Source organism: Zootermopsis nevadensis, unplaced genomic scaffold (genome assembly GCF_977971745.1).
Source record: "Zootermopsis nevadensis isolate Lab colony 2312 unplaced genomic scaffold, Znev_1.0 Znev_ptg000057l, whole genome shotgun sequence".
Lineage (NCBI taxonomy): Eukaryota > Metazoa > Arthropoda > Insecta > Blattodea > Termopsidae > Zootermopsis > Zootermopsis nevadensis.
The window spans coordinates 1,498,087-1,523,217 of record NW_028259188.1 but is presented as its reverse complement, the minus strand read 5'-3'; the positions used below and the strand labels follow the sequence as shown (position 1 = coordinate 1,523,217).

Here is a 25,131-nt window from a genome sequence, read left to right as displayed (position 1 = left end):
CCTCCTTCACCCCACTTCAATCCTCGCATGATTACAGTCTTACACTTGTAAACAATATTACCACAATACAAGAAAGACTAATAATATCGAGAAGGGCCATCAGAGAACTGGCAAGAAAATTTGGACTAAGGGTTGTGGCTACGAGAGCCGGCACCATGCTGTGGTCACGGTCACGTCATATATAATTACCCTCTGGGGAAATTTTTGTCCGTAAGGTTTCGCGGTTGGGGTACATTATACACCTTCGTCTTTCGACCCGGCTCTCACCGAAAGTTATACACCCTTTGGGAAAATCCAACAGACAGCATAGAGTGTTAGTATTTTCTGTGGCAAGGTTAAATTAAGATTCAAAAGAAAAGAATTTTAATAACTATTTAAGAAGTTTAATAAACTTCTCCTTGGAAGTAAATTTGTACTTGCATCACTGTCTTACGTTTTGAACATATGAAGAAGGCATTGTTATAGGTTTTATCGCTGCGTTGTCTGGTAGAAGTTTACCAACGTTTCTGAGGTCCCTGTTGCCTCCATCATCAGGGCGATGAGAATATATGGATAAGTTATAAACATAAGGCACACAGATGACTTTTATATGCCAAATGCAAAGCTGTTGTTACCAGAAGTGTGCTTATCTAAAATATATAAATTCATGAATACAATTTATTTTAGATAAATATTCAACACTGCAAGGATTTAAGAGGATTGTGCTTGTTAGGATTAAGTAACCATTACTCTTCCATTTGGCATTAAAAGTTAAATTAATGTAACATTAATTTCAGTGTTTAAGGCAGCACTGAAAGATTATCTTTTTTGTCACTCCTTGCACACTAGAATTTATTTCAATTGAAACTTATGATATATGTGTGTGTGTGTGTGTAGTAAATAGTTGCTACGACTAAACAGTCATATTTGTACAAAGTGTTGGTATTAATATTAAGATGTTTTCCACATCCTTGGCTTGTACTATGAAGGATCTATGGAATATAAACATTGTACCATACTGTTGTATTCATATAAAATAAGCAAACAAACTATTAACAATATAAAAATGACACTAGTGCTATACACGTTTCAACCTCAAGAGGTCATCATCAGCGGCAACAGGGAAATTAATTAATTTAATCAAAATGCAAAGTTTTAAGATTGTTGTATTCATATCTTAATGGTGAAAACAACGGACTGCCATTCAGGTAGTGACTGTCTTAGGTCAGTTTTCGATCATTGCGTTTTATCATTGTTTCTATGAGGTACAATCACCTGTATTTATGCACTTTTTATCCCAATCTTCTATGCCTCTGAAATTTCTTTCATTTTGCCAATATTAAGCAAATAGGTTTTTACTCCATCGAAACAAATTCCAAGATAGAACATTCAATCAGGCTATGACTGTTTTGTTCCATTTCCTTTGTAATTTATTATTAATTATCATATCACTTGACACTATATAACCTGAGTAATTGAGTGTTGTTTAATAAACCCTAAAAATCAAATGACTACGTAATAGAAAGTGACCTTAAAAGAGAGTTTTTTGATTAGTGAAATTGGAACAGGGCAACAAATGGTGAAATCTTACATTCTCAAAGCAGTTAATATGAAATTGACTGTCATCAGAGATGTAGCACCTTGTAGTCTGCGATAAACTGACTGAGATTTTAGAGGTACTTACTGACTTGATAATCCAGGTGACAAGTAAACAAATACCCTAACACCACAAATAAAAAAGCAACCATAGACTGACCTTGACTGCTAAATGATGAACATGTGAGGGTGAGATCATTGTTTTGATCCCTACATGTTCCCAGGTCTTTTCAAGAATGTGTTAATCTCATTGTTTATCTGCATAGTTTCTTTTAAGGTTTGGATGGCTATGTTGGATAATTATTTGGTTGAAGTTTCTAGAGGCCAGTTTAACTCTCATAGATTTTCTGGAAAAGAACTGTATTCCATCTCATCAGTTTTACAATAACTTATATACTGTAATGGCTACATATTCCAAAATTTTAAAAAGAAGTAAAATCTATAGTGTTATGTTACTGAACAAAGCAATCAAATAGCAAAATATAATTTTTGTTCCAACTATATGTCTTCACAGTCAAGAAATGAACGATCCTGGAACATACTCTTATGCACTGCACACATGCATGAGGTGACATTTATTCAGAATCTCAGAGCAGAAAAATATTGTGATGATGACGACTACTACTTTGGCTCTATGTCAAGTAGTCTACACATAGATAAATTGGACAAAACAGTTGCTAAGACTCTAACTCTTCAAGTACGAGACACAAACTCAGTTCTGTCCCTAAATACTGTCTGTTCCCCAAACTCTTCACGACACAGCCCTCGGCTCGCAGCACCACACTGGACTGCTCAATGGCTCCTCAGCCATTCCAGACCACAAACTCAGCGCTCTTCACACACAGCCTCCGGCTCTCAAATTAATTTATTCACATTATCCTGACGGGTTGTCTACCGGCTGGAACTGGACCTCAAGGTTGTCGGCCAGGGCTTCTGCCTTCTCAGAGATTGAGAGAGCCAGTCCTCCCGGCACTAGCAAGGGGGGCGACGGAGTGGGGACTCGCATCACCCGCTTGGTCATCTTCCAAAGCGACTGGTCCTCGCAGTCCAAGGATTCCAGCGTGTCGGTCCACTGTTCGTTCATCTGCTCGTTGAGCCGATAGGTCACCGACCTCTGGAGTCGGTTGACCTGGGCCTTGAGAGCGGGGTCCCTCGTGACCTGCCACCGTCTCCTCAGCCGGTTCTTCAGGCGAATTTCATCCTGAGTACTAGTGGGCAGAAGCGGTCGCCTGTCAATGGGGGGTCAAAGCTTGGGAGTGGACACCGCTGTGGCACTGGTCAGCTCCTCGACGCACTTGTCGATTGCCTCCTCGTCGTTTACCACGGGATTCCCCGGGAGTCTGCTTTAGAGGCAAGCCTGGAATGCATCCCAGTCCATTCTCGCGAAGTCCGAGCGGTCAGGTAGGTTTTGAAAGGATGATCGGCATGTGGTGTCAATGAGGACGGGCAGGTGATCTGAGCTGAGCGTGGGGCAGACAGTCGGATGCACCGTTAGGACGAAGTCCTTGATGAGGACAATGTCAAGGACATCGGGGGTTCCATTGTGTGTATAGGGAGCCGTGGTTGGGGAGTTCGGCCCGTAGATCAAACAGAAGTTTCTGTTGGCATAATCCCGCAGGAATGAACCCCTCGCGGAGATCAACCTAGAATTCCAGTCTGTGTGCTTTGCGTTGAGGTAACTGGCTAATAGGAACGGGACACCCCCGCTCAGGCACTCGGTCAGGTCCGACTCAATCCAGGGCCGCGTGGGCGAGAGGTATGCCGCCATGAGCTTCACTTTCCTGGTTGCCAGCACCAGGTGAATTGCAGTTGTCTCCAGTTGCTGCAGACCTGAGACCGGCACAGGTTAATAATCAATGCCCCTGCGGACAATGATTGCCGTGCCTCCCTCCTGCGTCGGGCGGTCCGTCCGGTGGCAAACATAGTTCGCGAACCTCAAGGCCCGACCCGACGTGAGGTGAGTCTCGTTCAGGAGGCAAACGTCGACTCCGTGGTCACCGAGGAACTGTTCCAGCTCCAGCTTCCTGGCGCGAACACCGTCGGCGTTCCAGTAAGCCAGTCGCAAGGCCTTACCACTGTGTCTCCTAGGCCGTGCAGTCATACTCGGCTACGAAGAGGATAACGGTTTTGAGGACGGCTCGCGGATGGGCCTCCCCAGATGGAAGGGAAGGGGCGACGGAGAGAAGACGGCGTGTCAACTCGACGCAGGCCTGTGTAGGGAGGTTCTCCAGGAGATCTGAGATGCCCTGGAGCAGAGACTGACCCTTGGGTGGGGTGGGGCCAGTCTTCTTGGGAGCAGGTGCGGTCTTCTTGGGAGTGGGTGTGGCCCTCTTGGGAGCGGGTGCGGTGGGATTCGCCACCGGCACTACAGGATGAGCGGGCTTGGTATTGCCGTCCTTAGGGACAGTCTGCCGCTCAGTCCGTGCAATAGCGCCGGACGGCGTTGGGGCGGGGTTCTTCGTGCCTCAGCCTTGACGACGCGGCCACCACGGACCACGTGGTTCCAGCCAGGGCCCAGGTTCTCCTGTTCCGGAGAAGGCTTAGCTGGCACCAATGAGGGCGCTGGCAGGCGCGTGGAGACACCGTCCTTTCGGCCGCGTTCCCCTCTCGCACGCTTTGCAGCGGCCGCCTTCGCTTCCTTCCACTTACTGCAACCTCTGTAGTTTGCAGTGTGGTTGCCCCCGCAGTGATTAAACCCTAAATAAACACTGATTAACAGTTATTGTAATAGTAATTTAAAAATACTAGTCAGATTAAAGAGGAGCAGTATTAAACTGAATGATAAATAAACAGTGTGTGACAGTATGGATCTGACTTGACTGTCTGAGGATGTGGTTCAGGTTCTAGAAGGTGGGGATTTACGTGACTATTTGAGTGATTATCAGCATCTGAAGAAGTACTCCACTCTGTGGGATTAGCTAATTACGTTTTACATGGCAATGCATATCAAATATTGAGTCTTGCAATCACAGTGTCATTCAGCACTGTGAAAGCAGCAGAATTTCAGTTCTATCACACACAGATAAAAAAAAACTGTTTTACCACGTTCATAGCTGTGAAACGATATTGCTCATTGTCGGTGCCATTCCAGGCTGCAAGAAGTTTTTGTCAGCCACAAGCAACACTTCTGCATACTTGGTGTCTTCTTCAACAGATTTCTTGTCATTAAAATCTGCTTGCATAGCATCTGAGGGTCAACTTCCAAATCAGATTCTCTTCTTTGGCTGTACTCAGATTTTTAAGGATCTGACCACACACTTTCCCAGTCTGCTGAAGAAGAAGAAAAAAATCAGGATGTTTATTTGTAATTTTTATTAAACCAATGACTATTCTTAAAATTTCACTCTCATTGTCACCATAATCATCATAAATCAACCCTTTAAATGCAATGTTCGTCTAAATAGTATTTAAGAATTCAGTCCATACCAGGAAGAAAAACAGCCTTGTAAGGCAGTACTCTGTTTATGTATATCCACCCCTTTCTTTAATTAGTCAACTGTAAAAATTTTTACCACTCACCATCTTTAATCTAAAACATTTAACAGTTCAAAATTGATGGCTATACAACTTTGAAGTATAAGTTATCTTAACAATTCAATATGCATTTCTAAATTGCGGAATGAACCTTCAAACAGCATTCAAGGTTAACTTGCAAATTCTTTTTTCAAGAATCGCAATTTTGATGGCTTCACTTCACAACACACTCAATTTTCTTATTTAAAATTTCAATATGAAGTAAATTTGAAGGGATCATTTTTGTTTTTTGTACAGAAACCTACTATCAGAGAAAGAGACCTCTATGTGTCAAAGTCCAGAGAACCACATAAAGTAAGCCTACTTACTTCCCCATTAAATGCTGAAATATCATACTCCGCATTTAAGAAATATTATGCAAATTTAAAGCAACTTTCTGTAGTATAAGGTAAAACTCAAAGCATTACCGATTCATCGATCTCATTGGAGCAAATTCGCGTTAACGAAACATACGTGATTGCAGAGATGACTGTATTTATAATTTTTATTCAAAATCAGTGATGTAAGAATTACGATTTAGTATAAGAAGCAGTACGAGAAACATTGTAAAACGTTATAAATAATAGTAAAATATTTTTTTTTCACTTTTTGACTTTCTGGTTTCAAAATAGGCGTTATTCTGAATCGACGCAAATCGAGGACTACCTGTATTTTGCAATTATGTTTAATAACTTATGAAGGCTTTGTGTCTAGAACAAAACCACATAAATCCATATTAATTTTAAATTTAAGTTAATGAAATTCTGCCATTCATTTCATCATTGCATAAAACCATATACTTATATCTAAGTTATAAACAACCCTTACTTTCGTGCCACAGAAAGTCCTGATTTGATGATGAGGTCTGTACAAAGGGAATTTACTTTTACTGTTACAACCTTTGCATTTCTGTCTGGAAGTTTTTCATCAAAGTCCTCTTCATCCTCTAAATCAGAATATTCCTGTAATTAAAACTACACATGAAATTAAACTCTTCAGCATCTATACATATCAAAGATTCTCAACACATTAATGGCCACAGTCCATTTCAAAGTAATTCAAATGATAAAAGTCTTTACATTGATATGATAAACAGTCAATAAAATGGAGTGTCTTGCCTCCTACCAGCTAGACAAAATAGTTAACAACATAAAAGAGGTAAAACCCCTAAAGAAAGAGATCAGCATTGAGATCCATTGGTAGGTTTTAATTCTAGACTGTGAAAAGCAAGAAGTTCTAATGTTTCTAATATTGGATACATTTTAGTAACAAAAAGTGTGAGCTTGCAATGGTTTTGATTTATAACGTCTACCAGGTAAATAACAGCCTTTCATAAATAATATTGTTTTCAATACAAAGTCTTCCTCAGAACTGACAGAACTGTGATTACTTAATTATTACAGTGTTACTGGCGATATTTCTGATTCTGCATTGGAGGAATAATTCAATTAAATTTCCTTGATGAATTTCTTGGACAATGTTTCGAAAGTACCGAGTCAAATCGTGTAGAAAACAAATTTTGATAAGAATGAATACATTCATACGGTTTGTTATATTTGATTTATTTGCCTCCATTGGCTGAGTTCATTTATTCCCTGTCTATTTATTTCTCATTTCTAGGTTGGGTTTGTACACTTTACACAAACTGTACCACGCCAAAGCTTTCAGAGCACATTTCAAAAATGTGTCTGCATTTAATAACTTTGAATGTAGAATACAAATATAGTTTTTCCTAAGTGTTCTACAGAAGAGAGAATTGATATTTTAACCTGTACCAACGTATACACATACGAAATCCATGGCGAACAACATGATTAACGTCAGTTCATCATCAGTTTGACCAACATACTTGTTAAGAAAATGACTGGTTCAAACTAAACATGCATTCCAGTGTTACTTTCATGTTTCAACATGATAATCTGAAGCCAGTTCATAATAAATGCATTTTCAAGTGTTCTTTATGCTTTCGCAGAAGCTAGAAACACTTTATGGGCCGTCCACACCAGAGTCTCTACAAAGAATGGGTAATTTGAAAAGTTGGACTGGGTTCCACAGCATGCGGATTTTCCTTCGATTCAGAAAACAACTTTTAATAAATATTTTCGTAATTTGCATCACTGTGCCTTAAGTAAACATGCAATACAATTCACTGTGTGAAATATGGCATGTACATATAAAATTGCTAATGATTTCGATTTTTAGAAGAGCGTCACATTTCCATAGCAAACACGCAGCTTCCTCAAATAAATGCTCACTTAAATATACAAGTACAAGAAACTGAGTTCACAAATCATAACTGTAGCAAATAGTGACGTCATGACTAACAAGGCGAGGGAAATGGCGAAAAGAGAATCCACTACAGAGTCTGAAGGCAGGCTTAAATCCTGCTGTAATATAGGTGTTTTAATGAACATTCTATGGAAAATGCCCATTACACATACCATAACATCCAAAATGTGCTAAAATGCTGTGTGTTCCCATGGCCTGACACCCAGGAAAAGAAGCATTAAGAATTCTGCCTTTAATAACATCATACAATTTAAAACTTACACTTAATTTTAAAATAAAATATAAATGTAATCAGGCTTGAATTAATGTCCTTGTGTATATTTTGCATGCAAAAGTACATGTAAATTGTAATTTATGTGCACTTATGGAGAAGTTGACAAGCAAAGCACTGCTTGTTCATGTAACAAATAACAAAAACTAACCCAGCAGGGCATGTGCTTCCACTCAGCACGCTTTGATGCCAATCGGGTTCAAATAAATAGGTTCCTCTAAGTAAAATTTTCTGAAATAAAATCCCTTAGAATATTTGGGTGTGCATTCCTGTTAATACCTCAAGTATGCATCAATGTCATTGAGCCTGCTTAGAACAACTTTCATCTCTGTATTGATGTTTCAAGATGATAAGCAGGACACATATGTGAAATTTTAGTAACAGTTTAATTGAAGAAAAAATCTACCCAAAACATTCTGGAATTTTTTTGTTAAAATACAAAATAGCTTTCATGCTTACCTCTGCATAAGAATCTGGTATTTTGTTTCACCTTACCACGGACCGACGGAATCACAAAAATAATCCATGCAATACTCCTGAAATGACAGAAAAAAATATATGACACAGTTTCATGAATTGCTAGAAATGCTGAGACATTACAGTTCGCACAGGTACCAGGAAAGGAATTGGACCATTACAAAACACATTAATAATTCTAATAAAAAATTATTATATAACATAATTACATGATACATTATATAATGAAGACTTCATACATCTTAAAATATGAAAAAGTTATATAAAGATATGAACATAAAGTGGCAACGAAAGAGAAAAGTCCTTAAATGTGAACAAAATTGTTTTGTACTTAATTATTTCAAAATTTCTCTTATTCAAGAGCTCACACTGTCCAGTCAGCATTTAAGCATCAACCTGTCTCAAGCAGGGAGGCTAAATTTTTTCTCTGCAGTTTCAACAAGAATGGTGAGACTGCTAAACAGCCACTCCTTGTGCACACTCTTACATGTGTGGCACAAATAAAAATCTTCTTGTACTCTAAGGTACCTGTTTTCACAATACACTGACATAACATTCCTCTTTAAAAAAAAAGTCTGTAATCCTTGAGTCTGGGATGAGAGTTTGGTGGATATCTTAAATATCAAATGGTAACCATATTTATAAAATATGATGAATAAGTTTTTCCTTCCTCTGCCAACAAATTTAAAAGTTTTTTAATTTTGAAATTTAAGCTTTCTTTAAATTTTCCCATATTCTGATTCACTAAAATAATTACACCAATGGTCCTAACTAAGAAAGATAGCTTATTCTTGTACCAATTAAAAGCATCAACCGTAAGAAATTGTGAAGTACAATTTTAGGGTAGTCGCCAATCGCATAACGTCCATACCAAATTCCATCCAAATGCATCAGATGTTCTCAACTTCAATCATAAGGGCAGACAGTCATGACCAGCCCTACATGTGCTTATTTCAGGCTTCAGTAGTTTGCTAGCAGTGGGTCAGTTTGGGAATAGGCAGTGGCAGCCCACAGCAGCATTAGAAATTTTGAAATTGACTTACAACACGTATTCATAGTTTGCTTTAACCAGTGTTCAAAGTTTGCTGGTCAAAGGTCAAAAGAGACACATTACAGCACAACTTACGATGATCAATTCCTCTTTAAATTCAGCAGTGCATAGCCCCGACCAAGAGTTCTGGAAGACTCCTCTTCCTCCACATCCTGCAGAGGAGGAACTGACACAGGTAACCTGTTTTGGGTGCGAAAACTTGCCAGTATAGATGCTCTGCCAGAACAACGACTCGCCGTTACTGCAGATGGGGGACCTGCAACCATTACAGCTGCAACTCCCGACTGTTACAAAGAGAATCAAGCTCATAAAATGATAAATTACAGTCTTCAGTCCTGACATCTACAAATTCATAAAAGGGCACAGATGGAAGCCCACATTTACAACACACAACTAGAGATACCCAAAGCTAAATACTGTACAACCAAAAACATTCACAATGTAAAAAAGACAAAAATTTTACCAGCCACACATAATAATTATTCAGGGCAATTACAAGAGACACGGACATAATAGGGCCAAAGAGTTAACATAGTTATCACTTAAATTCTATAACAAACCCACCAACCAAAAACAACAATTCACCGTATAGTCACAAATTAATGAGTACATTTACAGCATATACAGACGTAAAAGCAAACTCACCAACCAACAACTGACCACAGTCACTTCTATTTCCAAGTAAGCACAGCTGCCTCATGAAGCCAACAGGCATTCAGCTAGTCAATAAATTCCCTGGCCTTTATGAAACCCCAAAAGTTCATTACCATACGCACAACAACCTGCCATTGATACCTAGCTTGAGCGAAATTCCTTTCTCTTCATGACTGATTTTAATATTATTCTCCCAGCTATGCTCAAGTCTTCCTGACGGATCTCTCCTTCAGGTTTTCCGACTACAATTATGAATGCATTTATCATCTGTATCCTGTGTGCGCTAAATACCTTGTCCAATTCATCCTCCTTAACTTGATCATTCTAAAATATCTGGTGAAGTGTACTAACTACGCTCTTATTATGCAGTTTTCTGAAGCCTCCTACTACCTTAAAACATTTTCCTCTGCACACTGCTGTCAAACATTAACAATCTGTGCTCTTCTAGTAATATGGTGCATGATAAACCTTTCTTTACGCTATGAACTGGCCCAAAAATTTAGAAGCCAGGCACTTTTTTGCCCTCCAGGTTTCATATTTTAAAAACTTACAAAAAGTTTTCAATATGCTACTAATGAATGGAATAAACTGCCTTTTCAGAGGCACAAAGAGCACCTCAAAGTCAGTCTGACTAGTCATAGCTATGCATGAGAAACTCAAACACAAATAAACTGATTTTGATTAAATCTGATACTGAGACTTTTACAAAAATGTATCAATCATTTTTAAACTACAGTAACATTATATTAACATTATACATCGTGTCCCATTCAAAACAGTCTTAACTACTACGCATGAACTCCTACATGCACAAAATGATAAAACCAATGGCAATTATAAATTCATGCAGCCATATCACGTTGGTGCAGCCGATGCACTACTTGAAATTGGTAAAAAGTAAAGCAAAGTTTGTCCCGCTATGCGCCATGTAGGCGCTTGGGGTGAGAGGAGGTATAGCTCCTCTCTTCCTTGACCTCGGCACTAGATGGGGGTGAGTGGTCAGCATCACGCCCCGGCCGGCTTTACCCCCAGGAAAGGACCCCGGTACCCACTGTAGAGGAGGCTGGGTGGGACCCAGAGCCGGTCTGGACGCAGAGGCTACAGGAAAAATCCTCTGCCCCCGTTGGGGATCGAACCCCGGTCGACCAGTCCGTAGCTAGTCACTATACCGACTGAGCTATCCCGGCTCATACTTGAAATTGGTACAGCCATAATTTCAGCTGTTCTGTCATTCAATGAACATTTGTAACATGCAAACACTACCCGAGTCCTTAAACTCTTTTTACTAGCTGGCATATTGTTGTTTTATTCAGTACTTCCCTACAGCAAACAATACTGATGCAGAGTAATACTCAACAGTAAACATACAATCTGCTCTGAATAAGCCATGTTTGAACGTGCACACTTATTGCAAACTGGTGTAAGCAGTGACCTAGCAACCAAAATGATCTTGACTTGGACATAGACATTTTGGGAGAGTCTATTACATGAGGGTGAACCTGCTTCTGATTAACTAATAAACAGTATTCCACAACCAATGTGCCACGAGTTTTTAAAACAATTTGTATATTCACTTTATAGACAAAAAGGGGCAATGTGTTAAATGAAATTATTAAATCTTAAACAATTATTATTTCTTTCATCAACTCTTTTCTCTCATCAGAAAGCAGCCCACTCCCCTGCTCTACCAATCTGCACCATCAAATTCCACTGCCACCTCACATAACACTTCCAAAAATACCCTGTCACCACACATTCACCCAGGAGATGGCAGCTGCAGTGTTTGCCAAACTATAACTGGATAACTATCAACATTTGACGCAGCCTATTATACCCAAGAGCCAATGTCACATACTGAACTCCAGCTGTGAAAACTTAAAAATAAAAAGTAATGTTGTTCCACTGTATGCCATGTAGGTGCTTGCGGGGAGAAGAGGTACAGCTCCTACTCATTCTTGACTTCAGCACTAGATGGTGTGAGTGGTCAGTATCATGGCTTGGCCGTGCTTTACCCCCGGGAAAGGACACTGATACCCACTGGATAGGAGGCTGGGTCGGCCCCAGAACCAGTCTGGACACAGAGGCTAAAGGAAAAATTCCTCTGCCCGTCGGGGATGAAAACCCCGGTCGTCCAATCCGTAGCCAGTCACTATAATGACTGAGCTATGCCAGACTCATGATGTGAAAATTTAAGGACAAGAAATTCAAATAGTATCTCAAAGTGAAGCTTTGGGCTACTGGCTGCAGCCTAAGGCAATAACTAGAATATCTAATCCCAGAACACCGGTAAAAATAAGCACAAAGTATTTCTCAAGCAATAAAATCTACTGAACTGGACCTCAGAGAGTAAACACATTGCTGATGTACTTTCCCACCTGACTCTTATCAGCTGCAACTCCTGGTCACTGCTGAGCATGGAAAGCCTCCAATATTGCCCCATGACCTCCACGTCCTGCCATAATTTGAACTGAGTGGAGAAAGATTTGATTCTGAAACAATACCAGAGCTACAGATATGGAGGAGTGTAAAAAGCAGATGGGAACTCCCACTTTAACATCAGTCTCACTCTCATGTGTTATACCCAGTTATCATATACAAGGATCTTGCAAGCTACTCAAGGCAGGAAAGCCTCTTCAACCAGTATGGGAAAATGCTATTATACAGGAGGAGGCAGAGGAAACGCATGTTTTTAAAATAACAATAACTCAGTTGATTTTCAAGTTAAAAAAACTTTAATTACACAAAAGAAAGGTTTTAAAATGCAGTTTTTGTTGAACTTTTTGAATTACTTTTGAAAAATAACGTCCGTCAAGTGACGCCCTTCCTTCTGTACGCACTCTTGCAGCCTCCTCAAAATTCTGCAATGCTCTTCCCAACATTTCTTCCCCCACAGTAGCGATTTCCTGGCAAATGGAATCTTTCAGTTCCTGGATGTTGCGTGCTTTGTTTCTGTAGACCTTTGATTTGAGGTAACCCCACAAAAAATAGTCACATACAGACAGGTCAGGGGAGCGAGGCGGCCACGGATTCACCACGTTTTATATAATTTTCAACAACAAACACCCGGTGCTCGCTGGTCCACGGTGCCATGGCTAATGAAACTGCATCATCTAAGATGTCTACTAGCAAGGGGCGGAAATCCCCCACCCTCCTCCTTGCCGAGTACTAGCCATTCGAAAAACATGCGTTTCCTCTGCTGCACCCTTTACTATTACTAAGAACTAGGTTAAGTTTTGGTTAGCTGTTTTGTGTGCTGGTAGTCTTAAAATAACCACTGCAATTGTGTAGACTCCAAACTTTCAGTCACAGAATCAAAATAAACAGTCATGGTACATTTGTTAATACATTTAACAATGCTGGAAAAGGCTACATAGCCTAAAATAAGGAATTGCTGGAAAATAAAGACATGAAAGAAAGAGATCGGAACTAGCAAACATTCAACACAAGCAGGCAGAGCAAAGACAAAAGCATGACACAGATAAATCCAAGCATGTTTTCTGCTTAATTATTATTATTTATTTCACTGCAAATGGGTTTTTACCCGGTGGCAGTGGTCCTACAATAAGACACAAAACATAAGACAACAAAAAACAATAAGAAACAACAGAACAATGAGACAGAACAAAACAATAAGACACAAAAAACATAAGACAACAAAAACAATAAGAAACAACAGAACAATGAGACAGAACAAAACATAAGACACCAAAAAACAATAAGAAACAACAGAACAATGAGACAGAACAAAACAATAAGACACAAAAAACATAAGACAACAAAAACAATAAGAAACAACAGAACAATGAGACACAACAAAACAGTAAGACACAACAAAACAATGAGACACAACAAAACAACACACCACACTCAAAATAAAACAACTCATAATATTACAAAACCATATAACCTAAAGTACATAACTTAAAAATTAATACCAACTAGACATAAGACAGTAACAGTAATGAATCACACAGTTCATCAGGACCTTCTCTTCACTTCACTACACTTATGAAGCCTTCCCATCCTCACCCCAATTTACCCCCCTTCACTGCACCCACTCATGTATTCCCTTTACTTCACCTCATTTATCACTTTCCTAACCTTCTTCCTAAACGTACTTGGTTTACAGGAGAGAGTCCCTAAAACCTCAGCAGGTAGCTGGTTCCAGAGTTGGATGGTCCTATTTACAAAGGAATATTTCCCGATATCTGTTCTTTGCTTTCTGCTCCTAATTTTCCGAACATGATCGACCCTGCTCAGATAGTATGGCCTTTGCAATATGTCACCTAAGCCTTCCATGCCCATTCTCCCGTGTACGCTTTGAAGAGAGCACATATACGTGCTATCTTTCTACGCTGTGCCAGGGTTTCCCAGTTTGAGTCGCTCCTATGATATGCAAATTTACATGCTTTCTTTTGCACCCTTTCTAACGCATTTATCTGCCCCTCCCTGTATGGATCCCAGCACGCCGCCCCATATTCCAGAATCGGACGCACTAGTGATGTGTAGGCTAGACTTTTAGTGTTACTATTCCCCTTTTTGAGAACACGCATTGTAAAATGAAGTGCCTTCCAGGCTTTCTTCACCGTATAATTTACTTGATCAGCCCAGCTTAAATCGCTGCTTAAGAGTATTCACAAGTATTTACAACTGTTCATTTCCGGAATTATTTGGTCCCGTAACAAATAGTTTAGTGGTTCCTTCACCCGACTTCTTGTGAAACTAACTGCTTTACTTTTACTTGGGTTAATTTTCATAACATTTTCAGCCGCCCATTCCCCCAGACTGTTTAGATCCATCTGCATCTTTTCTATATCTTTACTATTTATAATTTTCCTATATATTATACAGTCATCTGCAAAAAGTCTAATAGTGGATTCAATGTTCCTCCAAATATCATTTACGTACGCGAGGAATAGAAGTGGACCCAATACACTCCCTTGCGGTACACCTGACGTTACTCTGACTTCCTCTGATAATTGCCCTCCTACTCTAACTCTCTGCATTCGGCCTAAAAGGAATTCCCTTACCCATACGACTATCCTCAAGTCCACGCCCGATGCCGCGATTTTCATAAGCATAATGTATTAAAATGCAAAGCAACTACTAATGGAGGAAGCAGATTGCATTCATCAGACCTAAGATATAAGGGGAAGTTGGTGTTGGACTCTTTTCCAGTATGTACTTTGTTGTCACTTCCAGTTCAGCCACACACCGAAGAATAAAATTTAAATACTGTGTTGTCAGAAAAGATTTATGGTTTCTACCTTCCATGACGTGACAGCTTTGCAATCTGGAACTAAGCCCTGACACAGCTCAACGTTGCCAGCTTATCACACAGAAGTATCGTAAGCTGACAACACTGAACAGTGAAGGCTGTAGAAATATGCCTCGTGTCACAGTGTTTGAAGTTATCACTATCACAGCAAAGAACAGTATGACCAATTGGTAATATATAAACCAACTGAGAAAAACAGTGTTTGTGGGTACAAGGAGAATAGAATATATTTTATTTACATTCCACAGATCCTTCAGAACGTAGGACAAGGATATGGAACATGTCATAAACATCAATAGTTAGCATAAATGCAATGTCAATATAAATACATAGATGTTGCAGCTATTTACACAAATACTTAATATATTTAAACGTTTGATGCTAGATGGAAGAATACTGAATATGTGTGATTTGAGGTTTTCACAGCAGTGAGTATGAATATTTCTGTCTTCTGGGTTGTTGCGCTGTGTAGTCTGGTCGATGTTTACCAACGTTTCAGAGGTGATACCACCTTCATCATCAGGGCGATGAATGTGCCAATTGGGTGAAGGGGGCAAGGTTCATAGCAAACGGACAGTGAATGGAGTAGCCTGCCCCTAGCCAATGGGAGCAGGTGTCAAGTCAGGCGTGGGTGCGGACTGAATACTGAATAATTTGATCTGTGCACAGTAAGCACCTTTCCATTACCCAAGGATCATACATCAGTCAGATACGTGACTTGTCACAAACTCAAATCACAAGTTCAAGCATCATATACACACTCCTCACCCACCTGTTCATATGATGCCTGTGATGTTATCACAGAAGGGCAACAAATACATCAGTGTGACCGCTATTTCTGGCAATGTTGTCCAAGTCCTTCTCAATTTGGTAATTTAGGTCCCTTTCAGGACAACTGATAGGTCTACAAACTAAAACTGTATAACCTTAATCAGCAAAATCTTTATTTAATGCTCTAATATCACTTATAACAGAACCAAGTGTAGCATTGTATTTGAATTCAATGGTAACAGCATATTCATCCCCAAGGGTGGAGTGAAGCTGTTCACACAATCCTCTACCCTGTCCAAAGGAAAAAAGTTCTCAAATTTCTTATTACAAAGTCCAGGTTTTGGACTTCTGAACTTACCCTAATACTGGAAATGGAAATTACCTACTTACAGAAAAAGAACTCTAACCCCTCCAAAACAATGACTCATCCAATTAAACACTGCTGTCAAAGATTATCCCTTAATTAAAACGGGCACCGAAGTTCATAACAGTTACTACAAATGAGCTGCTAAGACGTTAGAAAAAGCCAGGAAAGTATGTAGCTTCTCTGGCTGTATTCTAGAACTGTTCCATTGTTGCTATACATTTTTGCTACAAAGGAAATACATCGCACAACTCTGTCACTATGAAAACGGGTTTGAAACACGATTCTTCCACCACAAAACACATTTTGTACTACGTCACTACATTTCCACGTTATGTATTCAGCCTACTTGTTGATTTTAAAATTTATATGATATACAGTTAGACCCTTATACCTACATCTGAACTACTGCCAGCACTTCCTCGTATTACTATGTAAATGAGATATGGAGTACATCATGTGCTGCAGGCGACAAATAAATAAGACGCACTTACACTTGTCTCACACGTATTCACCAAACCCTGGCAGGCATATAAATAACAGGGCCATACACCGATGCATCGCAAGACTTGGGTTGCAGCAAGGCTTGGCAGCACATCCTGTCAGTTCTGCACCTTCTTCAGATGAAGGAATTATATTTTCTGAATCGTTTTTAAATTCTCCGTCCATTGTATAAAACAAACAAAACGAAACACAGTAAACCGAAGACCAACAACAGTTCTGTTCAGTATTCGTACTATCTTGCTCTATAAAATGCAACCACCTACCACAATAAAAACAACGAATGTGCTCCACATGACAAATCACAGACCATAAATCACCTGTAACAGATAATCTCTATGACAATCTACAGCAGAAAACCTGATCCACAGACGTGCTGGAAAAGGGAAACTTACCTTAACTGTGCTACCATCTTCTAGTGGAGCGGAACTATTTCGGCTTTGGTAGCTTTGTTGAATCGGTAATAAGAATTACTACTACTGCGCCCCACTTTTTGGGATATTTACCTTGTATTTTTGGGTAGACTGAGCACATGAAATACGGTATGCTATTGAAAAACAAACAATATGTGCTCTCCAAACACAAACAGAGGTGTACTTTGGATTTATTACGACTGTCACGTTTTGCAGCATGTAGAAAGAATGCGAATATAACTCACATGCCAAGATTAGCGTAGAGTGTGCGCCGTAGGCCTTTAATAGCGATCGTCACGTAGGAACCAAAATTTCTCCGTTATGCACTAATGTAGGTTGGTATGTTGGTGCTGCTGATTCCATTATCATCGTTGTGGGTATGCTTTCTGTGATTTACTGAGGGCATGTGTAGTTTTACGCGCCAAGTCCTAGTAATTTTTGATTGTGCAATTTGTGTATGATTTATGTGAAAGTTGTCAAAAATGTATGTAAAAGTTCGTACTATAGATGGTAAAACAAATGTAACTATAACTGTATCAAAACTGACTAGTGTTCCAGAGTTCAAAGCTGTCGTTGAACGGAAATTGGGTATTAGGAGAGACAAGCAGAGACTCTTCTACCGTGGTAAACAGCTTGAAGATGGCTATAAGATATTTGATTATGATATCAGACTGAATGATGTAATTCAGCTGATGGTTAAGCCCGATGATGAAATTCTGGCATTACCATCAACGACTACCGTCGAAACTGCAGCTCTCATAACAGCAGATAAGCGTTCTGGAGGTGGATTTCAGAAAACTGAGAAACTGAATTGTTCCAGCAAATTTTACAAAGTGGGGGATTTTGTTGATGTAAGAAAAGTGGGCTCTGGTGCTTGGTTTGAGGGGAAGATTGTTGGTATTGTGAAACGTGATGACAATGTAAAATTAGGTTCACCATTTGATGACATGTGTAGTGGGAATTTGGAGAATGTTAAGGTTTGTGGAAAGATAACTGCAAGTGTGGAAGAAGTTGCTGGATGTTCTGTTGATACAGAATCATCCAGTATTGTGAAACAAAGCAGTTGTGAAGCTGGCAAGGCACAAGTAGTTGGTAATAAAACTAGTGGAAAAGGGAAAGAGGAACTTTCTGGCAGTCATAAAGAGAGGACAGAAGATTACATACTGGGGAGACAAAATTCTGATGAGGAACGTGAGGTTTCACTAAATAAAATTTTAAATGACATGGAAAGTAAATCTACTGATGTCAGAGCTTTGCTGAAAGACATCAACAATATAAGTATGACAGAAAATGTGGAAGATGATGGGGTTTTGTATCAAGTTGTATTGGAAGAAAATGAACATGATCCTCCTGTAGAAGTGAACTTTGAACATGTACGGCCAAGAGCTAGGCAAAAATGTGACGTAAGTGATCTGAAAATAAATGATATTGTTATGGCAAACTATAATATTGAGAATCCAAGATTTCGAGGATACTGGTATGATGTTCGCATCATCACAGTTAATATAAGAAGAAGAGAGAAAGAAATTATTGGCTGTTTATATATAGGAAGAGATGCTGTACCATTAGATAACTGCAAGATCATATTTTGTGATGACATACTGAAGATTGAGAAGCCAATTCTAGTGGCAGCTAGGAGCAAAGAAGATGACAAATTGATGCAAACACAAATACCTTTACGCCAGAGCGCTCTAAATTGTCTGAGCTGCCATGACAATCCACATGTAAAGTGCAGGGAGTGCAGTTGTTATGTTTGTGGTGGAAAAGATGATCCTGCTACGCAAATTCTGTGTGATGAATGTAACATGGCTTACCACATCAGATGCCTTAATCCACCTTTGGAAGCTGTTCCAGACAGTGATGATTGGTACTGTCCAGACTGTAAGAATGATGAAAATGAGATTGTGAAAGTAGGTGAAAAGTTGAAGGAGAGTAAGAAGAAAGCAAAGTTACGATGTATGAATCCCAAAAGTTCGCGTGACTGGGGAAAAGGAATGGCATGTATGGGGCGCACTAAAGAATGTACATTGGTACGACCAAATCATTATGGCCCAATTCCTGGTATAGAAGTTGGAACATCCTGGTTATACAGAGTGCAGGTTTCTGAATCTGGTGTGCATCGACCTCATGTCGCCGGTATTCACGGACGTGAGTCTGACGGCGCATATAGTATTGTACTTAGCGGGGGTTACGAGGACGACGCGGACGACGGCGACGAGTTTCTCTACACAGGTTCAGGTGGACGTGACTTATCCGGAAACAAACGCACAGCAGATCAGAGCTGTGATCAGACACTCACACGCCTAAACAAAGCATTGGCACTCAATTGCAACACCAAACTTTGTGATAAAGGAGCTAAAGCTAACGACTGGAAAGGTGGGAAGCCTGTGAGAGTTGTCAGAAACTACAAATTGAGAAAGTATTCTGAATATGCTCCTGAAATTGGGAATAGATATGATGGTATATATAAGGTGGTGGAGTATTACCCAGAGAAGGGAAAGTCTGGTTTCATCGTGTGGCGATATCGTCTTCGACGTGATGATGATAGTCCAGCCCCCTGGACGCCAGAAGGTAAGAAGCTTATTAAGCTTCATGGTTTGGAAAAGGCAGAAGTACCTGAAGGCTACCTCGAGGCTAAGGAAGAGAAACTGAAAGCTGAAGCGCAACAATCCAAGGAAAAAAGAAGGGAGTCCAAAAAGAGGTCGTGTGAAGCCCTGGAAGATTCTAGCAGCACCATTAAGAGAACCAAGGTTGTGGAATTTAAGTTAGATAACATTTTAAAGAAGCTGATTGAGCGTGATATCAACACAAAGTTATGGAATTTTTGTAGTCAGTACCTCAAAGGTGGGAAACAGAAATACATTGCTAAAGTGGCTGAAACATTTATGTGCATATGTTGCCAGGAGTTGGTCCATAAGCCTGTCACCACTGTTTGCAAACATAACTTCTGCAAACGCTGTTTGCAAAGATCATTTTCAGCTGAGGTTTACACTTGTCCATGTTGCCGGCATGATCTTGGAGAAAAGTACAAGATCACTGTGAATGAAACTCTGTCTTCTATACTGTGCAAACTTTTCCCAGGTTATGATCATGGGCGATGATAGATTGTAGGAAGATGGTGATGAAATTCAAAACCAGTGTTCTTCATGTTTGTTGAATGTTGCATGCAACGTCAGAATACCACCAAAGTAGCCTTATTGTCTTTGTCTTATACAGGTTATTCTGATGTTGGAATTTTTTAGTGAACTCTTCATTGAAAAGGTGCATGAAGTTGGACAGACACTTTGATGCAGCTGCTTCACTTATTATTACACACTGTTCATCAACTGTTTTTATGTTTCCTCATAGGTGTTTGTTTTCCAATAACTGCAGTGGAACTGTAATTTTATATCAATGTTATTAGCTTGTTTCAGTCCCTTATGGTTATGTTGAGTTTTATTGTATAACGCACATACAGAATGATGCTGAAAACGTTTTTCTCCCAACACATACAAAATTGCCTTTGTACTGGTGTTTGATGGCAAGTCATGTCACAGCATGCTGGACCCCATAAAAGAGTATGTGATCGAACACACTGGTGCTTGGAGCCTCTGATACTTGTGGATCATGGTCATCTAGGTTGTGGCACTTTATTCTTGTTGGTAACCCCTACAAGTTTATGGCATCAACCCAGAAAACCACAAATCAAATCTTACTTGCCCCTACTGAAAGTAGAGCTTCAGGTGAGTTTGATAGAATCAAGACTAGATGATATATATCTCTGAGTGTTCCTCTTGCCTAATGTAGCTTTGAATTCTGTTAGCCTGCAAATTTGGTCCTAGGATGTTTATTATCTTCCATAATTTGGATGCTGCGGTAGATGGAGCACTGTTTTGATAAGCATTCAATATTCATATAAACATATCATTAAATATTGTGTTTACTTGACTGCAAAAGGAAGAAGGGATGCTTTGAATCCTGTACAAATGCTCTCATCTACTCATGTATGACACATGGAAAATTGTGGCCAAAAACTAAAAGAAATTGTATTTATGTATGATTTCTTTTATGTTGCAAAATGTAGAAGTGCCCAAGACATCTCACAAGTGGTCTCTTTCTGTCAGGTTTTCCAATCAAAATCCCGTGTGTACGCGTTCTTCCATGCCTTTACATGCCTCACCCATTTCATAATCCTTGATTTGATCACCATAATAATATTTGAGGAGCGGTGCAAATTATGAAGCTTCTCATTAGGGGACTTTTATCCTGTTACTGCTTCTGCCTTAAGTTTTTTGTGCCAATTTCCATAAAGTAAGAGACTACACAAAATTAACAGTTAAAATTGCAGTTAGTATATTTCATTTTTCATATATTTGAATACACATGAAGACAAAGATTCCATATGTAACCCACCCTTAATTTCTTTTGTGAATTTGATTCTGATCTGTCCATGTAATTTGTAATGTGTCACATTTTCCCAGGATTTATTTGCTACCTATATTATGATTCTGTTCTGGATTTTGGTGACAAGACATGACTTCTCTACTTTTAATTTTATATCAGCCTCCTTACCAAAATGTAATGGAGTACTGTTTTGTATCACTACTGAAAATAGAATTAAATACTATCATGTAAGTTTGTTTCAGTCTGACTCTTGTGAAATATTTGTACGTTCACAGAATTTCATGTTTTTATAAATTGTAAAAATTTGAAAAACTTGCCTCCAGAGAATGGAAAGAGGTCTTACTATGAACAATTAAAAAATGACAAGGTGGATATTAAAATGTTATATTCTAAAGTCTGGGAAATTAATTTTACTGCAAAAGCAATTTGTCAGGCTTGTAGCTCATCGTCTTCATAATATACAGAAGATAATGTAGAAACCTAGTGTCATCAGCACTTCCTTCAGTGATAATTTATTACATGTGTGCAAACAGTTGTAAAATTAATTAAATCTTCTCAGGCAACAGCCGCGTCAACTGGTTACCATAGTAAACCACGGTAACCAGTTAACGCAGCTGTTGCCTGAGAAAATTTTATTGATTGTACTCGCCACGAAAGTCTCAAATCCTGTATCAGTTCTAAAATTGTAATGATACTCAGGAATGAATTTTGTTATGTCTGATTGATCGACTCCCTGGCTAGTCTACTTGCTGAAGGCACTACAGTAGGTGGATTCATTGATAGGTTGAATTTTGTATGGATATTAAAACCTCTTCCATATGCACTCCAGTCTTATTAAAGCTTAAAGGATTGTTAAAAGAATTTGTTTAACCTTAAAATTTTAATATTATAATTTGTCAGCAATACTGTCTTATAAAATAAGTGGTTATACTTGATATGTTAATACCACCAGTTAGTAAAGTAAAGCGTCCCGCTACACGCCTATGTAGGCGCTTGGGGGGAGTGGCGGTATAGCTCCTACTCTTTCTTGACCTCGGCACCAGATGGGGGCGAGTGGTCAGCATCACGCCCCGGCCGCGATTTACACCTGGGAAAGGACCCCGGTACCCATTTGACAGGAGGCTGGGTGGGCCTCAGAGCCAGTTTGGACGCAGAGGCTAGAGGTAAAATCCTCTGCCCCGGTTGGGGATCAAATCCCGGTCATGCAGTCCACAGTTAGTCACTATACTGACTGAGGTATCCCGGCTCATAGTATCAGTTAGTATTATATCTAATGGATGATAGGGCATTTCACATTAATTTTTTTGCCCCTTTTGTGCAGATATCTGAGTTATAGCTTTGCTTTTTTTTTTGTTAAAAATGTCAGTGTTACCTGAATTATCAGCAGAGAGCTGTGAACTGCTTTCAGGATATTTACCACCAATTGTCTGTTTTTATTTCCTCATCAAAACTGTGCACAGCCTGAACATTATTTAAATGGCATAACCCTACTTGGGTAAAAGTATAAATAATTTTTTTAAAGTATTTTGTTTTCACATACCTTCAGTTTGTGTTCTTCCCTCAAAGTGATGTACTTGATATTCGGTGGTGTAACCGAACTCTTTCTAAACCACAAAAAGTCTAAATTAATGACTGTGTGAATATAAGCAACATTAAATGTGCTAAAATTAACTAATGCTTATATGGTTATAAATGCCAGTAAGGATCACTAAGAATCTTTTAAGCTGTTTGACTTAACTCTGGATATTGCATTCAATGTTTGGTAATAGTTTTGCAGTCTGAATATGTCAATGTTTGTTTGGTTTAATTGATTCAGGTGCATAGACCTTGTTTCTTTTTACCTCATACAATTTACCTTGTGTCATTTGTAATTGTAAGAAGAAATCATACGTCACACACCAGGCAGTAAAGTACTGTAGTTTTGTAGAAGCTTTCTTAGAAAGATGCAATGATATTGAAGCCATTAGAGAAAAGAACATTCCTTGTTTACTCCTGTCCTAATACCAAGGCAGTCATTTTTGTTAATTGTAATATTTATTACTATATTGATCATTTCAGGTCATCACTTAAACTTAATGCAATGCTTGGAAATTATGTCCCAGTCTAATTTTTGACTGGGTCCACTAATTAATATTTTATTGAATTTCTTGCTCTCAAATAGATGAACAATAAAAGGGATTTTCAATGAACATTTAAAAGGTAAATTACTACCTTCTCCAAAGCTAAATCAGGCAGTTTTGAAATTCAAATAAAATGAATTGGTCTTGGTGAGGTGTTGATGTCAAAATAAACATCAGAGGATAGAATTGTATGTGAAAAAATTCTTGTGTGCTCTCTAAACAAGTGATGCATTGTATGTAAATGTACAAGTAAACCTGTAAGCAGTAAAAGTAGAAGACTTCTAATACAGAATATAGATACATAGTGAGAGTCCTACAGCAGATAAATATAATGATGTTTTTGTTAGTGTTGATTTGTACCAAGTTCTTTTATTGTAGTGTTTGTGTTCAGCCCAACTGTTCTATTGTTTCAAGTATTGTATTGAGAAACAGTACAGAAATATGCAGTTTAAATTGTATGTTAATATTGGTTAAGATTGTGCAAGGAGTTCATACAGACAGAACTATGCTTTAATATTGTGTTTACAATTGAAAGACCAAGTTTATACTTATAATAAACATAATTTTATAAAACTGAATGCAACATTCGTAGAAACTGAATATGATACAGTACATTAAATTTACTATAATTTTATTGTGGATGTGGACAAGTGTTGTCTTTGACATAATGGCGGCAGCAGCAGTAGTATCATTAAATGTTTAGTTTCAACTGAAAAAACTAATTTGCTTGTGGAAGTGTGGATGAGGCCAAAGTACTTCCATGGTTATTATTTTACTTAGTTAAAAAAATTGTAGTTATGTTATATATATCTAGTTACATGGTTTGTATTTCTACCACTCAGAACTTGCTTCACCAGTTTACTGGCTGATCTTAGTGGGTGTGTGATATTATGGCTCTTGAACATACCAATACACTTTCTCTGCATTAGTCTGTTATTAGAGAGGTCATATGAAGGACTTCGTTCTGTTGATCGTTCGTATTATGTCAAAATTGCGTCTTTTACAAGTTGATTGTTATTGAAGCATTGCAATCTTGATTAAAAAGGTCATTGTTATTTACATTTTCAGAAAAATCCCTTACTTCAAGCCTTGTAATGACAGGCAGAAAATGACCTGTCATAGTGAATTTAAGTGAGAAGTGCCGTACTCCTAATATTTTTATGCCTGTACATGGCAGAGCAACAGGTTACAATAAAAAGTTGTTTTTTAAAATCCTGAATTCGTCTTGTATTTAAAACATTTGATAATTTTGAATGAAGGTTTCATTCCAGTGTATTTTATTTTTTCAAGAGCCAGCATTTAAGCATAACTTGGCTAAATGTACATTTCACTCTCAGGCTGATAAAAAAGCAAGACTCTCAGACTTTACTGCTGTAATTGTGAAAAGAAGATTTTTTGTAAGTATTGTCATGAGGTGCAAGTTGAACTAATTGTCTGTTAGATAATCAGGCTTCTGAATGTGAGTTAGTTT

The 25,131-nt window shown here is 38.8% G+C and overlaps 1 long non-coding RNA gene and 1 pseudogene across 3 annotated transcripts; one reads left to right on the top strand and one right to left on the bottom strand.

The window, feature by feature from the left end:
- Window positions 1–1,918: 1,918 nt before the first annotated feature.
- LOC147871387 (uncharacterized) lies at window positions 1,919–17,396 on the bottom strand. 3 transcript variants are annotated; one of them, XR_015538827.1, is made up of 5 exons: window positions 17,140–17,396; window positions 12,206–12,319; window positions 8,108–8,184; window positions 5,917–6,062; window positions 1,919–4,845 (listed from the first exon to the last, which is right to left on the bottom strand). It is a non-coding gene; the product is annotated as an uncharacterized LOC147871387 (long non-coding RNA). The 3 variants fall into 3 exon arrangements; XR_015538828.1 differs by having other exon boundaries at window positions 1,919–4,842; XR_015538829.1 differs by having other exon boundaries at window positions 5,917–6,050.
- A 127-nt stretch (window positions 17,397–17,523) lies between these two features.
- Window positions 17,524–24,872, top strand: LOC147871386 (E3 ubiquitin-protein ligase UHRF1 pseudogene; annotated as a pseudogene).
- The last annotated feature ends 259 nt before the right edge of the window (window positions 24,873–25,131 follow it).